Raw genomic sequence first — 15,225 nt, 5'->3', positions numbered from 1 at the left:
GAACCCTCCTGACCTGCCCCTGCTCCCCGCTTTCACCCTGCATTCATGGGTGGGGGAGGGGAGAAGAGACAATTCATGGGTGGGGGAGGGGAGTATGTTAACAATGATGGACATACAACCAGAACAGGAAGGTGATGCCAGAGTTCAAGGAGATTGGGTGCATTGGAGTCACTGGAGGTAGGATGTGCCTTGAACACAGCGATGACATGATCTGCTTTTCATCTTAGCAGGTACTCTCCTCCAGATTGCACACAGCCTAAAGGAGGCCAGGGTTAGAGATAGTGATAGGTTGGTAATATCCTGGGGGGCACATATTTACAAATGCACATGGGGATGTGGCGATAAGTACATAGGTTGTCGGGGGAACAAATAACAACAAGGGCAGGGGCTGTCACAACCCTGGGCACAAAGGCAGGAGGCTATGGGTATTGCTGTTGCTGGGGTGGGGGCCTTAGTCCTGTTACCCTCTCCCCACCTGCAGGGCCCAGAGCAAGGCCCTAATGAAGGGGGCCCGGGTGTGTCAGGGGCATATTGGCCCTGTGACCACACCCGTGCCACCCAATGCCAGGCTCAGCCCTGAGCCCCAGGAGAGAGTCTGCCCCCATTGATGGGAGGAGGGCCGAGGAAAGAGAAGCCCCCTCCTCACAGGTTCTGCCATCTTAGCTGTTACTGGTCCTGAGGCTCACGATCTGTTCCAGCTTCTGGGCAACTTAGATGAAGTAGACAAAGTCTCTGAAAGACACAAACTACTAAAACGAAGACAGGAAGATAAACCAATATCTGAGCAACTCTATATCAAGTAAGGAAAAGGCATTCATGACTGAAAACCTCCGCACAAATGAAACTCCAGGCCAGGTTCTACGTTTATTGCTTCTATCAAACATTTAAGGAAGAAGAAATTGTGCTGGTCTCACACATTATTTTCCAAAAACAGAGGAACGGAAACAATATTACCATGAAACAAAAACAACAGACAAGTATAATAGCATGATGACAACTACAGACAAATATCACCTATGAGCACTGATGTGAGAAAATCAACAAAAATTCATAAACCAAATTCCACAATATACTAAAAGACTAATGCACCACGGTTAAGTGTAGCTTACCCTAGAAATGCAAGGTTAAGGGACTGACACAGCCAAATTTCAGGACTTATTCTAAATGTACAGAATTGAAAATGGTGGTGAACTGCTGCCAGGGTGGGCATGTAGATCCATGGGACAGGATTCGAAGTCCAGAAGCAGCCCACACATATAGGGTCACTGGATTTTCAACTAAGATGTCAAGATAATTCAATGGGGAAAGGATAGATAAACTTTTGAACAGATGTTTCTGGAATATCCATATTGGAAAAATAAGCTTCAACCTCCTTGGCCACTGTGCACAAATATTCAGTTAAAACAGTCATAGCAGGGGCGGCCAGTTAGCTCAGTTGGTTAGAGCTCAGTGCTCTTAACAACAAGGTTGCTGGTTCGATCCCCACATGGGCCACTGTGAGCGGCGCCCTCCACAACTAGATTGAAACAACTACTTAGCTTGGAGCTGATGGGTCCTGGAAAAGCACACTTAAATAAAAAAAAGTTTTTTTAAAAAATAAAAATAAATAAAATGGTCATTGCTCTACATGTAAAAGGTAAAACTACAAAACTTTGAGGAACCATAGGAGAAATGTCTTTGTGACCTTTTGGTAGGCAAATATTTCCTAGATGAAAGCAGTAACAGGAAGCATGAAGTCTGATGATATCACTACTCTGTTCATAATTGTATGGGTTTCCTAGGGCTTCCATAAGAACATACAGTCATGCACAGCATAACAATGTTTAAGTCAACAGCAGACCACATACATGACAGTGGTGCCATAAAATTACAGTGGAGCTGAAAAATTCCTATCTCCTCGTGACATCATAGCCGTCCTGACGTGAGCACACAATGAATTCCTCATGTGTTGGTGGTGATGCTGGTGTAAACAAACTTACTGCCCTGCCAGTCATGTAACAGTATAGCACATAACACGTGATAATGATAATAAATGACCATGTCACTGGTCTATGTATTTAGTATACTATACTTTAATCGTTAATGTGAAGTGTACTCTTTCTACTTATATAAAAACTGCTCTAAAACAGCATGCCCTTTTATGCCGGCAACAGCCTCATACGTCTCCTGTTTACTGTGTCTCTTGCTGGCATGATTTTCTCCTGTGCCGGACAAGCAGGTGAGGGAGACAGTCCAGGAGCAGGTCCATCCAGACCTTCCAAATAGGTGAGTGGGAAATAGAAAGAACTGGGATAGAGGGTGGAGATGGGGACCCCTGACACAGGGAAGGGGCAGCTGCTGCCTGGGTCTCTCCCCTTTGGGCGGGAAGGCGGCTGGGCCTGGATTTGGAGGCTGGGAGGACTGTGCAGCCATGGGGTGGGGACAAGTGGCCTGGATTCAAGTACCTGCCCCCTGCTTGGGCACAGACCCTGGTCCGGTCACCACCTGTTGCAACATTGGTTCCTGAGAGAGACCCCTGACCCTCAGGCAATGCTGCCCCCAGCCCTGCCATCAACCCCAGCTCTCCGTGTCTCCAGCTGTACCTTTCCTGTTGACACGACCCCCTCCCAGACACAGAAATAGACCAGCCCCCAGCAGGCCAGCAGACACAGGGTCGTGTCCCACTTGAAAGCCCCTGGCACCTCCAGCCCCTGGGACAACCACAAGACTTTGCTCCTGGGGAAAGGAGATCGCATGAGGGCTGTGCCAGCAGAGGGTAAAGCGACTGGGAGCTGTCCCAGGGGTGGTGCTCCCCCTCCTGCAGCCCTTGTGACCAGCTGATCCCTCCTCAGCACCTGGGTGGCACCCCAGTCCTTTCCTGCCCACTGGATGCATGGCAGTGTGTGTGCCTGGAGCTTGAGAGTCCCGGGGCAGAGGTGGTGGGGCTGGCAGCCACCCCCTGCCACAAGCTGGCTGGCACCATGGAGTGACAGTGCCTAGTTTGAGAAATGGTGCTGAAGGACCAAGGCCCATACATCCTGGCTCCCACTGAGACTGGGTTAGGAGCGCCTCCTAGTACGTGCAGGGCCTAGGACTGACTCCTGCTGGGAATTGCTCCCCCAATCCTGGCAGGGCCCTGCCCAACCCACTCAGAATCGGGCCAGCTCTGGAGCTCAGAGAGAGGGGCAGGATCGGCCTGGCTCAGAGGCGACCGACTTACGCCCAGAACCTTATCACAGGGGCCCAGAGGTAAAAAAGCTTGTCACACGTGAGGCCGGCCAGGCTGGCACTGGCATAGAAAGCGTGGGGTGGGGCAGACTTGGCGGGAAACAGTCACGTGCCCAGCTGCCTGAGCACCCCTTCCAGAGCATTGTTCTCCGCTGAAATCAGGCGAGTTGTGGGGGGAGGGGGAGAGGTCTGTTTGCACAGGCGCACTGAGATACATAGGTTTCAGGGGGCGGGGCTTCGTGAGGGAGTTCTCATTGGCTAAGCAGTCTAACAGGAGCTGCGCGCGCAGTTGTGGGGAACTGGTCGCACTCTGTCGCACTGAAGCGGAGTCATTTGCGCAGGCGCCCTGGACATCTTCAGTTGCACGTGAGAGGGTGGAACATCTTGAGAAGGCCTCAGCCCTTCAGCAGCAGGCTGAGAGTGCCGTCGTATTCAAGATGGACTCAGAGGGGAACAGGGCAGTTGCAGCTGCCGAGCAGGCCGAAGACGAAGGTTCCGGCGGTGTGGCTGATGCCGGGGGTAGCCCCGGCGGCCCTGAAGACCTGGGTCTCGCCAGCGTTCTGGAAGGCCAAGGTGGTCCTGGCAGCCCTTGTGGCCCTAATGGCGCTGGTGACCTTGACAACGAGAGTGGCCCTGGCAGTCCTAATGGCCGGGGTGGCCCTGCTCGAGGCCCAGGAGTCGAGGAAGCAGCAGGATCAGCAGCCGTAGATGCTCCCAGTGTCGCACAGGCAGCACGTGCTTCAGGGCCAGGTGGAGATGCAGCAGCAGTGGCTGTAGGACCAGGAAACCCACAGGTCGTCTTGTATCCTTTCCAACGAGCCCCTGAGGCCTGGTGGCCAAGGGATGGGTCAGGGACATCCCACAAGGCCAGGGTCAGGTTTTGGGGACAGTGTGCATGGTAGCCTGGGGGAGACAAAAATGGGAGCAGGGACGGGAACCTGGGGCAACCTAGTGGGAGGGGGAGTAGACATCTGAGGAGACTGGAGGTGGGGAAGCAGGCCTAAAGGAGCTGAGGGGGGTGGGACAGGATGACCTGAGTGAGGAGGGATGCAGGCCAGGTGGCCTGAGCTGGCACGACTGGGTGTGTGTGTGAGAAGGGGGGGGACTACCTGAGGGGAAGCCCCCGGGTGAAGGTGAGCCTCTGAGGTGTAAGGAAGCCTGAGGCACTGGCACATTCAGCAGCGGATGGTACCTTAACCACGTGTCCTTCAGCACGCTCACTCTGCCTTTCCAGTCCATTCTGGAGGCAGAGATAGCCCGCCTGGCCATGGACACAGATGCCCAACGCCACTGGCAGGGGTTTCAAAAGGAGGTCACAGTGACTGACAACGTCCTGGCTGTGTGAGTTCTAGAATGAGCCGAGATGGGGGTGGTGGCAAGTGGCCTATATTGCAATCTCAGCCCCAGAGGGGCTCCGTGAGAGATACAAGGAGACACTCAAGTGCTAGGTGTCAGGAGTGGGTGTGGAGTGCTGGGTGCAAGAGAGAGTCTCCACCTTTAACTTGATCTTTGTGCCTCGTTTAGCAGATGGATTGCTGAAGACCCTGGTGTCGTCCTAGATTCCATCAACTCCTTCTTGGAACGGCTTTCCGTGGTGATCCGGAACATTCAGTGCATTCGGCACCTCTTTCCACCAAGTCATGGCCGCTAAAAGGGGGCTGGGACCTAACCCTGTGACCCCCACCAGGCAGTGCACAGGGAATAGATTCCTGGAGTAGTGTCCCTCTTACTGGGGCCTCATGGTTTGTGCGTATTTGCATTTGGCTCTCTGGGCCCACGTGTTCTGTGTCCCTTTTGCTTGAGAAATGGGATGATTAAATGTCTGTTAATGCAGAAATCAACACTGAGCTTGTGTTCCGTGTCTGACTTTCTCTTCAGCTACTGTGCCTGTACAATTTTTTGCCATTGTCTTCATGTTGGAGGGGTAGGGACATTCTGGAATTCAGATAGCCGTATAAAGTAATTGAAGACAACTAGGAATTAAATGCAAGAAAATTAAAATCAATTGTGTCCTGACATTCGGCATTCAGTACCGTCAACATTTGGTATATCTTTGTACTTTTATACTGTAGTAGTACTTTAAATGTATAAGATCATTAGTTATGAGTGTCCTTGCAAGTTTAGCCTTAAGTTCTCCTGAAGTTATTTCATTGAACATATTAACATACCTTTATGAAAGTCCTTCAAAACTATGTTAGTGTATGGATAAATAAAAGATGCATTATAATGTAGTGATTGAATATTTGAATTTTTACCATTTATTTCATGATTGTGGGTAATGATTCAATGGAATTCTTGTATTTAAGTCTTTCCATGGATGGTTATTTCCTGAAGACAGATTCCAAAAGGTAGAGATGGTGACCTCAATGTTTACTTTCTGTATCTTTCCCAATGCTCTGGATCATACTTGCTCTTCAGAAAACATGCCTCCCACCAGATTTCTGGCTTCCCAACATCTTGTCCCCATTGGGTTGGTTTCCTACAAGAAAAGCTCAGTTTACATGAGAGGAGTAAAATCCAGGTCAACTAAAATAGGAATTTTGTGACTGGCTGGACTTCTTTCAGGTCAGTGGGGAAATGAGCTGGGACAGCTGGTTCAGAATTTGGGAAGGGACTGTGAGCTCCGTCTAACACACCATTTATCCTGCAATCTTGCTAAACTCACTACTTAGTTCTAGTCACTCTTTTGTAGATTCTGTTGGATTTTCTACACAGACGATCATGTTATCTGTACAGAAAGTTTTCTTCTTGATTGATATGCCTTCTTTTGATTGATTTATCTCATGAGGGGTTGGATTTGTCTGATTCTTGGCATTCCTGGTATTTTGTTGTTGTTGTTAAACACAGTGTATTTTCCCTTGTAGGCTGAATATTTTTTCTATTTCTAAATAATTTCCTGAACTTTTTAAATGGGATGTCGTTAACTTAGAAACCCTTTGATCCTTCTGAGTCTTGCTGTTAAGATTTGCTCCGTGGGCCCAGAGCAGCTTTTGGTGTAGGATGAGTTGTTTTCCACACTAGTGACACAGAATCCCTCTGATGGCATGCCTGTGTCGGTCAGTATTCTCCTGGGTACTCAGGGGACCCTCGGCAGAGCTCCAGGACCCTCTGCCTGCAGCCCTTGGTCTACAGTACACTGACTGGGCTTTAGGGCCCCGACTTCAGTCTGGTCCTTTCTCCCTCGCCAGGCAAACCCGAGTCAGTCGACTGCCTTGGCCCCATGGAAGGACTGCGGAAGCTGCTGGTGGCTTTAACACCTCAGTCAGGTCACGGAACTCCTCTGTTCCAAACCCTCCCTGGGCTCCGCTCTCACTCAGAGACACAGCCAAAGCCTTCACAGTGGCCTATGGAGCCCTATGCGATCTGGGTCTCGTCCTCTGCAGCCTCCTCCACTCCGGTTTCCAGCATGCTCACTGATTCAGCCACATTGATCTCGTCCCTTTTCTGAGACACATCAGGCCCACTGCTGCCTCAGGGCCTTTGCACTGGCTGTTTCCTGCCTGGAATTCTCTTTCCTCGGAGACCCACCCGGCTGACTCCCTGACCTCCTTCAGGTCCTTCTCAGATGTTACCCCCTCTTGGAGGCTATTATTGCCACCGCATTAAGATGGCACCCCACCTCTCCCACCCCCTGCATTCCTTATTACCCCAGGCAGTATCCCCAGCTCCGAGAACATGGCATGCCTGGCACACAGGAGGCCAAGACACATGTGCTCTTTAATCAGACTGTGGTCTCTCTCAGCTGAGTGTCACCAAAGGCCATTCTCTCGGCCCAGAACCCTCCCGACCAGCCCTTGCTCCCCGCCTTCCCACTGCATTCATGCTTGAGGGAGGGGAGAAGAGGCTGGTGTGCTAACCATTATGGACAAACAACCGGGACAGGAAGAAGGTGCCAGAGTTCAAGGACGTGGAAGAATTGAAGCCACTGGGGGTGGGACATGGTTTGAACACAGCAGTGACATGATCTGCCTTCCATCTTTGCAGGTTCTCTCTTCCAGGTTGCGCACAGCTTAAGTGAGGCCAGGGTAGACGTAACAAGGGCAGGGGCTGTCACAGCCCTGGGCACAAGGACAGAGGCTGGAGGTATTGCTGCTGCTGCGGTGGGGGGCTTGGTCCTGTAACCATCTCCCCACCTGGGGGCCAAAGCAAGGCCCTAATGAAAGGGGCCCAGGTGTGCCAGGGGCATATTGGCCCTGTGACCACACCCGTGCCACCCAATGCCAGGCTCAGCCCTGAGCCCCTGGCGAGAGTCTGCTCCCATCGATGGGAGGAGGGCCCAGGTCTGAGAAGCCCCCTCCTCACCGGTCCTGTCACCCTTAGCTGTTACTGGTCCTGAGGCTCATGATCTGTTCCAGCTTCTGGGCAACTTAGATGAAGTAGACAAAGTCTCTGAAAGACACAAACTACTAAAACGAAGACAAGAAGATAAACCAATATCTGAGCAACTCTGTGTCAAGTAAGGAAAAGGCATTCATGACTGAAAACCTCCGCACAAATGAAACTCCAGGCCAGGTTCTACGTTTATTGCTTCTATCAAACATTTAAGGATGAAGCAATTGTGCTGGTCTCACACATTGTTTTCCAAAAACAGAGGAGTGAGGACAATATTATAGTGAAACAAAAATAGACAAATACAACAGCAGGAAGACGACTACAGACCAATATCTCCTATGAGCACTGATGCGAGAAATTCAACAAAAATTCATAAACCAAATTGCACAACATACTAAAAGACTAATGCAGCACGGTCAAGTGCAGCTTACCCTAGAAAGGCAAGGTGAAAGGGCTAACACAGCTAATTTTAGGACTTTCTCTAATTGCACAGAAATCAAGGTGGTGTGGGACTGGTGCCACCACACACCACTCACTCCCTCACACACTGAGTCACTCAGAGCAACTTCCATTCCTGCAAGTTCCACTCACAGTAAGTGCCCTATGCAGGTGGACCAATTTCATGTTTCATACTGTATTTTCACAGTGTGTTTTCTATGAACTGCACATAGAAATACTTACCACTGTGTTACAGTTGCTTACAATAGTCAGAACAATAACATGCTGTACAGGTTTATAGCCTAGGAGCTATAGGCTGCACCATATACATATTGTGGCAGCTATTTCTTATATTTGAAAGAGCTCGATGAGGGGACAGAGAAAGAGAAAGGGAGGGAGGGCAAACGGAGGGAGGAGAGAGAGAGAGAGAGAGAGTGAGAGCGCTAGGCGGCTCTCAAACCACTTCCATCTCAGAGGAGCAGTAGTTTTCACAGAAGAGATGGGAGCCAAATGTGGAAGTACCAATGGGAAGGAAGGAGAATGCCAACCTCACCTCCCCACCCTGAAGGACGTGAGCAGCATCTTTCTCCAGTGGGCCAGTGATGTCCTCAGGAGACGGCTGGGTTTCAGTCAAAGCCAGAGATAGATGAAGGCTGAGAAAAGACGCTGAGCTGTGGGGGAGCCTGTTGGTGATGCAAAGGCATGGTTGAGACTAAGTGAACTTAGTCTGTTTCATTCCAAGGTGCAGAAAGGAAAAGGGAGAGAAAGACCAATGTCATGAAGTCCTTTCGGTCACAGATGGTGGGAACATTCAGCAAGGCTTGTGGTAGAAGAAATTCAAGCCTCAGGTGAGGTATTCTTAGTGGCTCCTTCCAGCCCTAGTATTCTATAATTCTAAGTCAAGTCCTTAAGCGTCAACTTGACTTCTGTCTTCTCAAATGAGTAGAATGATTGTCATCCAGGGTTAGACAAATTTGACTCATGACGAAAAGGGAGGCCTGAGCAGACCTGGTCAGAAGTCTGACATGTGCCCACAGACCGATCCAGTGTGATCACCGTGCCCCAGGGTCCGTCCTCAGAAGGGCCGTTTCAGAAGTCCAGCTGCATCACAGCTGTAGCAGTCCAGACAACTTTCATCAGATTGAACAACTGACTCATGCAACCGAGTTCATGGGCCCTGATGTATGAAGCCCAGGTAGCAAATAGCAATAGCCATGAGAACAGTAACTTTGTCAGGTAGACCTGCTGGTCAGCTGACTATGGTAGAACTGTTACAGGGGCCTCAGGGAGGCCCTTGGAGTGACTTGGCAGCCTCTCTTCAGTTACCTTCTAACCTAGAAACTAAATCACCACTTGCCTGAAACATTGAATTCACCTGGGAAATGGGCCCCACTCTACCTGCCATACTTTCCTATTATCTGAGGTCTCATTCCTTGAGGGCCCCAGAGGTTCCTCCTTTGTTTGGCTCTCTCTTGCATCATCCTTCCCCAAAGTGTTTCTCCAATGTATTAGGCTGCTGCTTTCTTCCCGAGACTCATGACAAGGGTCCTTGAGGGAAAAAAGAAGGGGAGGCAGTCTTCCTGAATTTGGGGAGACAGATGAAGTAGATTCTCATTCTTTTTTCCCTTGAAAGCCCCTATGTAACACTGAAATGGGCTGCTTACAGAGCACCACAGTAGCCAGAAGGGGCAATGGCTGAGGCCCAAGTGCAAGCACCCAAAGAGGTGAATCCCTGAGATGGGGAGAGAGGAGGAACAAAGCATTGTCCTGAGGGAGAGTCTGCATTGTTTGTAGAGAGAAGCTTGGCTGTGTAGCAATCTGTACTATACGTTTCTGAACTGGTTCCCATCTACCTATAAATAGGTCTTCCTGAAAAAAAATGTGAAAATAAAGGCAAATCTGTGTTGTCTGTGACTAACGTGTCAAAGGCAGAGGGTGACCACGGTATAGAATGGCTTGTGGCTTGAGGAAGCATCTCATTGAGCAAAGTCACCAAAGAGAATCCCAGCCTGGGGCTCAGACTGTCTCTGTGACTGTTCTCTGTCACATTCTATTGGTCAGGCAACTTTAATTTCTTAGGTATGTGCAGGAGAGACCTGCAACCAGAGAACAAGGATGCTTCAACATATGCAAATCTCCACCTGTGATAGACCATATTAATAGAAAGAAAGATAAAAATCATATGATCATCTCCATAGGTGTAGAAATAGCATTTGACAAAAATACAATATGCTATCATGATAAAAAACCTTCAACAAAGTGGGGATAGAGGGAACATACCTCACTATAATAAAGGCCAGCCATATTTGACAAACCTCACAGCTAACATACTCAGCAGTGGAAGGTTGAAAGCTTTTCCTCTAAGATCAGTAACAGGGCAAGGCTGGTCAAAATGCATACTCTGTAAGATTTTAATCTCTAAAATATTAAATTCATTGAGAATTGGTTTTTGGCCCAGCAAATGCTTTATCCTGGTGAATGTATCTTTTGTACTTAAAAAGAGTGTGTGATCTACACAGATCTAAAATTTAGATTTTGGATTTAATATTCTAAAAATATCAATTCAATCAAGGTAGTTGGTAGTATTGTTCAGATCTGTGTCAGGGGCCAACAAACTTCTAATGTGAAAGAAGTACAAATTGATAGTTACAAAACAGTCACGGGGATGTAAAGTAAAGCATAGGGAATATAGTAAAAAATATGGTAATCTCTGTGTATAGTGCTAGGTGGGTACTAGTCTAGTCAGGGGGAATCCCTTCTTAAATTATATAAACGTCTAACCACTATGCTGTACACCTGAAATTAGTATAAAGTAATATTGAATGTCAATTGTAATTGAAAAATTTTAAAGGTAAGGGAAAGGTGAAGAGGAACAAGAGCTCCAAATTTCCAGCTATAAAAAGTTCACATGTCCAGAGGACTGGACTGCAGGCCTCTCCTTGTGGCCATGGCACGAGAGCAGAGCAGGAACTGCTGCTGCCAGAGTCATGGCAGGACAGGCATGTAGAAAGTTTCTCCCCCTCTTTGACCGAGTATTAGATGAAAGGAGTGCTGCATAAACTGTAACCGAGGGAGGCATTATGCTACCAGAAAAATCTCAAGGAAAATTATTGCAAGCAACAGTTAGTAGCTGTTCAATCAGGCTCTAAAGGAAAGACTGGAGAGATTCAACCAGTTAGCATGAAAGTTAGAGATAAAGTTCTTCTTCCAGAATATGGAGGCACCAAAGTAGTTCTAGATGACAAGGATCTTATTTAGAGATGGTGACATTCTTGGAAAGTATGTAGACTAAATTCACTATTGAAATGGCTCTACTCAAGTTCTGCGGGCCTCACCTTATCACCCACTTCTTCTCAAGCTCTCCACTGCTCAAACACTCTTGTTCCAGTACGCAAGCAAATGAAATTGCCCTGTTCTTCTTCAGTTTTCTGGTGGCCCTTGCACCCTGCACCCTGGTTGTGATCTCCTATGTACACGTTGTAGCTGCTGTTCTTAGGATTCGCTCTGCAGAGGGCTGAAGAAAAGCCTTTTCCACCTGGGGCACTCACATCACTATGGTCCGTATTTTCTATATCACTTCAGTCCTGTGCTACATCCTTCCCAGCTCAGCATACTTTGGCTTGCGAGACCGGGTGTTCTCTGTGTTGTATGTGGTCCTAGCTCCCGTGCTCCACCCCATCATCTACAGCATGAGAAACAAAGAGGTGAAGAGGGCATTGTTCAAGGCCCTTGGGAAAGAAAGTGACTCCTCAGTACAAGGCCACACTCCTCCACAGTGAGGCTGGCACATGCCTGATGCTTTGGGGGTGAAGCCAATCACACAGGAATTTGGAATTTAATCTAGATGGTCTATTTGGTGAATCCTATTTTGTGTGCCAAGTTTTCCCCCATTCCAGCAAAGATCAAATATTTCTGTGGCAATTTTTAAATTCTAAAACATTGTTTTCCATTTATGAAAGTAAAACATGGTCATTGGATAAGTTGTGCAGTTATAGAAACTTATAGAATGATGAAAAAATATCCTCCACAATTTGACCATCCAGAGAGAACCACTGTGAACATTTTAATGGTTTCCTTCAGGTTTCTTTTTTAATTACAAATGTGTCTGCATGCATATTTAAAGCAGGAAAACACAATTGCAATCAGAATGGACAATTCTAAATGCTTAAATATTTTTTTATTTTTTCAACTGTAATATATGCTTATTTTAAAATCATTCATGCTTTATACAAACATGTGCTGTTAGAAAGTAAAAATTTCTCATAATCTGAGTCTCTGCACTAACCATGATGAACACTTTTATGCATTTTCTACAAGATTTTTTTTTCCCTAGGATGTATTAACCTGCACTTATAATATTTTTTTAAATAAATAGGATCATAACACATCCAAATTGGCTGCTTAGAATTCTTATTCCATGAATTCCATGCTCCTTTCATTTGTACTGATTTCTAAACATTGTTTTCATTTTACAAATATTAGCTTTAGTTTACTATTTGGGTTACTAACTTTTTCCTAACTTGTTTGTCTTTTCATTTTACTTATGGTGTTTTCTTCTATAATGGCATTTAACATTTTTGTGTACTTATGCATTGATTTTAATTTTTTTTTGTTTCTGGATTTTGAATCCTGTTATATTTACTATTTGACTTATAAAAAAGATTTCCAATTGATTCCCAATTTGATGATTTTATTGTGCTTTCTGTCAAAATACACTTAACTCTTCTTTTTATTCAGACATTTTTACTCATGCATGGCTTCTGGATTTTGTGTCATGCATAAATTACTTCATCAATGTTTTCTAATTTTATTTTTATGGCTTGCTAATTTCTACTTAACTGTGTGCTTTTATGTTTTTCCCATTTAAACTTTGATTCTTAGGAAATTTATTTTTCTGTAGAACACAAGGTCATAACCCGCTTTCTGTTTCTTCTGACTTATCGAAGTAATTTCACCCTTGCGCTTTAGGTACTTTTTGGTTTCACTCTAGCTTCCAACTCTTAATTTTATGTTTTCGTTTGTTGGTTTGGTTGTTTGTTTTTCCCAGTCACATCTCTGGTTTAGTTCCTTAGGACACAACTGCTGGTGTCCTGTCTGATAAACCTTATCTTCCCTTGAGGAAATTGCTCGTGTTTGATTTTGGACATCAACTTTGCAGCCACATAACTTGACCTTTTGCCCCATCCTTCACTCTACTACATGGTAGAGTAATGTTCCCTCATTTTCTAACTGGGCAATGTACTGTAATTACAGAGACCTGGATAAGTATGTCGTGAGGGAATTTGCAGTTCCTACAAAATTGTGAACTCAGTAACCTGAAAATTCTCCCACTCTCTCACCACTGAAACTATGACTCTGTATATGTGTGTGTGTGTGTGTGTATACAACCTTGTTAAACAACATTTTATTACAGCATTGTTTGTAATAGTAAGAAAATAGAGAAAACGCAAATGCTCAAGTACCCCCACTGTAGCAGTCCGCTAAGCCATTCACGCCCTGACCTTCTCTCTCTCCTTTCCTTTTTGTCCTCATGTCTCTCCCTTGGGAATGCCACCCAAGCAGAGTTAACCAAGTATCTGTCTGTCTTTCTTTCTCTGTCTTTCTCTGTCTTCTCCCACCCCAATCCCAACTTTCTCTACCATGTTCTTCAGATCATATTATCAGAGGCCATCCCACATCCCTCAACCCAAATTAGGTGAAAGGACAAATGAGCAAGAATACATGAAATGGGGGTTTAGAATTTGGTGAAGACAACATTTTAACTCAGGAGAGAAATATGGATTATTCAATAAATGCTGTTGAGACAACTGAGTAACCTTGGGCAGGGGGACAAAATTAGATCAATGCAATTTTTCACACAAAAATAAATTCTTTATGGATTAAAATTGACTGGATGTCATGAGTGACGAATTTTATGATTTTTACAGTGGGTAAGGCTGTCCACGGACATAAACTGCAGAAATCATAATAAAATATTAATACATTTAACTTTTTAAAAAACTTTCTGTATACGAAAGAACTATGAACAGAAATAAAGTGAAGCAATGAAGAAGGAAAGTATTTTCAAATTATGAAAAGATTTGGAATCTTTCACATATAAAGAGCACTCACCAATCAATAAGTAAAATATGATTAATCCAATTGAAAACAAAGGATTTGAATGGACAATTCTCAGAAGGAGAGGCACCACTGGCCAAATGTCATATGAATTGTTGTTAAGCCACATTAGAAATCAAAAGAGAGTGAAACAATATTGACATAAGATTTGGTTACTATACAGGCAAAGATTGAAAAGGCTGAACGTGTTTTCTTTGGGGTATTTTATGAGCTGCGTTTTCCTGCCACCAAATTCATATGTTGAAATTGTAATCCCTAGTGGAACTATATTTGGAGATAGGGACTTTAAGGAGGTAATTAAGGTTAAATGAAGTCATAATGGTGAGCCCCTAATCCAATAGGACTGGTGTCCTAAGAAGAGGAACAGACACCAGAACCCTCCCTCTTTCTCTGTGTCTTCACACACAGAGAGGTAAGGACGTGAGGACACAGTGAGAAGGTGGCTGTCTGTAACTCGAGGAGGAGGCCTCACGGGAAACCAACCCTGCTGGTACCTTGATCTTGGACTTTGAGTCTCCACAACTGTGAGAAAATGAATTCTGGTTGTTTAAGCCACCTAGTGTGTGGTATTTCGATATGGCAGCCTGAGCTCACCAATACAGGCATACCTCAGACGTATTGCGGATTTAGTTAGACCACCACAAATGAAGCAAGTACTGCAATAAACTGAGTCACACAAACTTTTTGTTTTCCCAGTGCAAATGAAGGTTATGTTTACACTATACTGTAGTCTATTAAGTGTGCAATAGCATTATGCCTACAAAACAATGTATGCACCATAATTAAAAAGATTTTATTGATAAAAAATGCTAAGCATCATGTGACTTCAGAGAGTCATATCTTATTACTGGTGGAGGGTGTTGCCTCGATGTTGATAAAGTACAGTAAAACAAGGCATGCCTACACAGGGTGGGGAGTAAGGAAACAGACACTTTCATACACAATTGCTGGACTTAAGTTGGTGAAACGTTTTGAAAGGCAATTTGGTGATATGTGTCAAACACTTTAGAAAAGTTTTGAACGATCACTTTCCCTTCTAAAAACCTATTGCACACAATGTGTTACACAAAAACAAATGGATATCCATTTCAGCATTATTTATAATATCAAAATATTAGAAATAATTTAAAG

General features: G+C 45.7%; 1 pseudogene; it reads left to right on the top strand.

Annotated features, from left to right (window-relative positions):
• The first annotated feature begins 10,964 nt into the window (after positions 1–10,964).
• Positions 10,965–11,269, top strand: LOC117028884 (10 kDa heat shock protein, mitochondrial-like; annotated as a pseudogene).
• Positions 11,270–15,225: the final 3,956 nt, after the last annotated feature.

Source organism: Rhinolophus ferrumequinum, chromosome X (assembly GCF_004115265.2).
Source record: "Rhinolophus ferrumequinum isolate MPI-CBG mRhiFer1 chromosome X, mRhiFer1_v1.p, whole genome shotgun sequence".
NCBI lineage: Eukaryota > Metazoa > Chordata > Mammalia > Chiroptera > Rhinolophidae > Rhinolophus > Rhinolophus ferrumequinum.
This window is presented reverse-complemented; position numbering and strand designations above follow the sequence as displayed.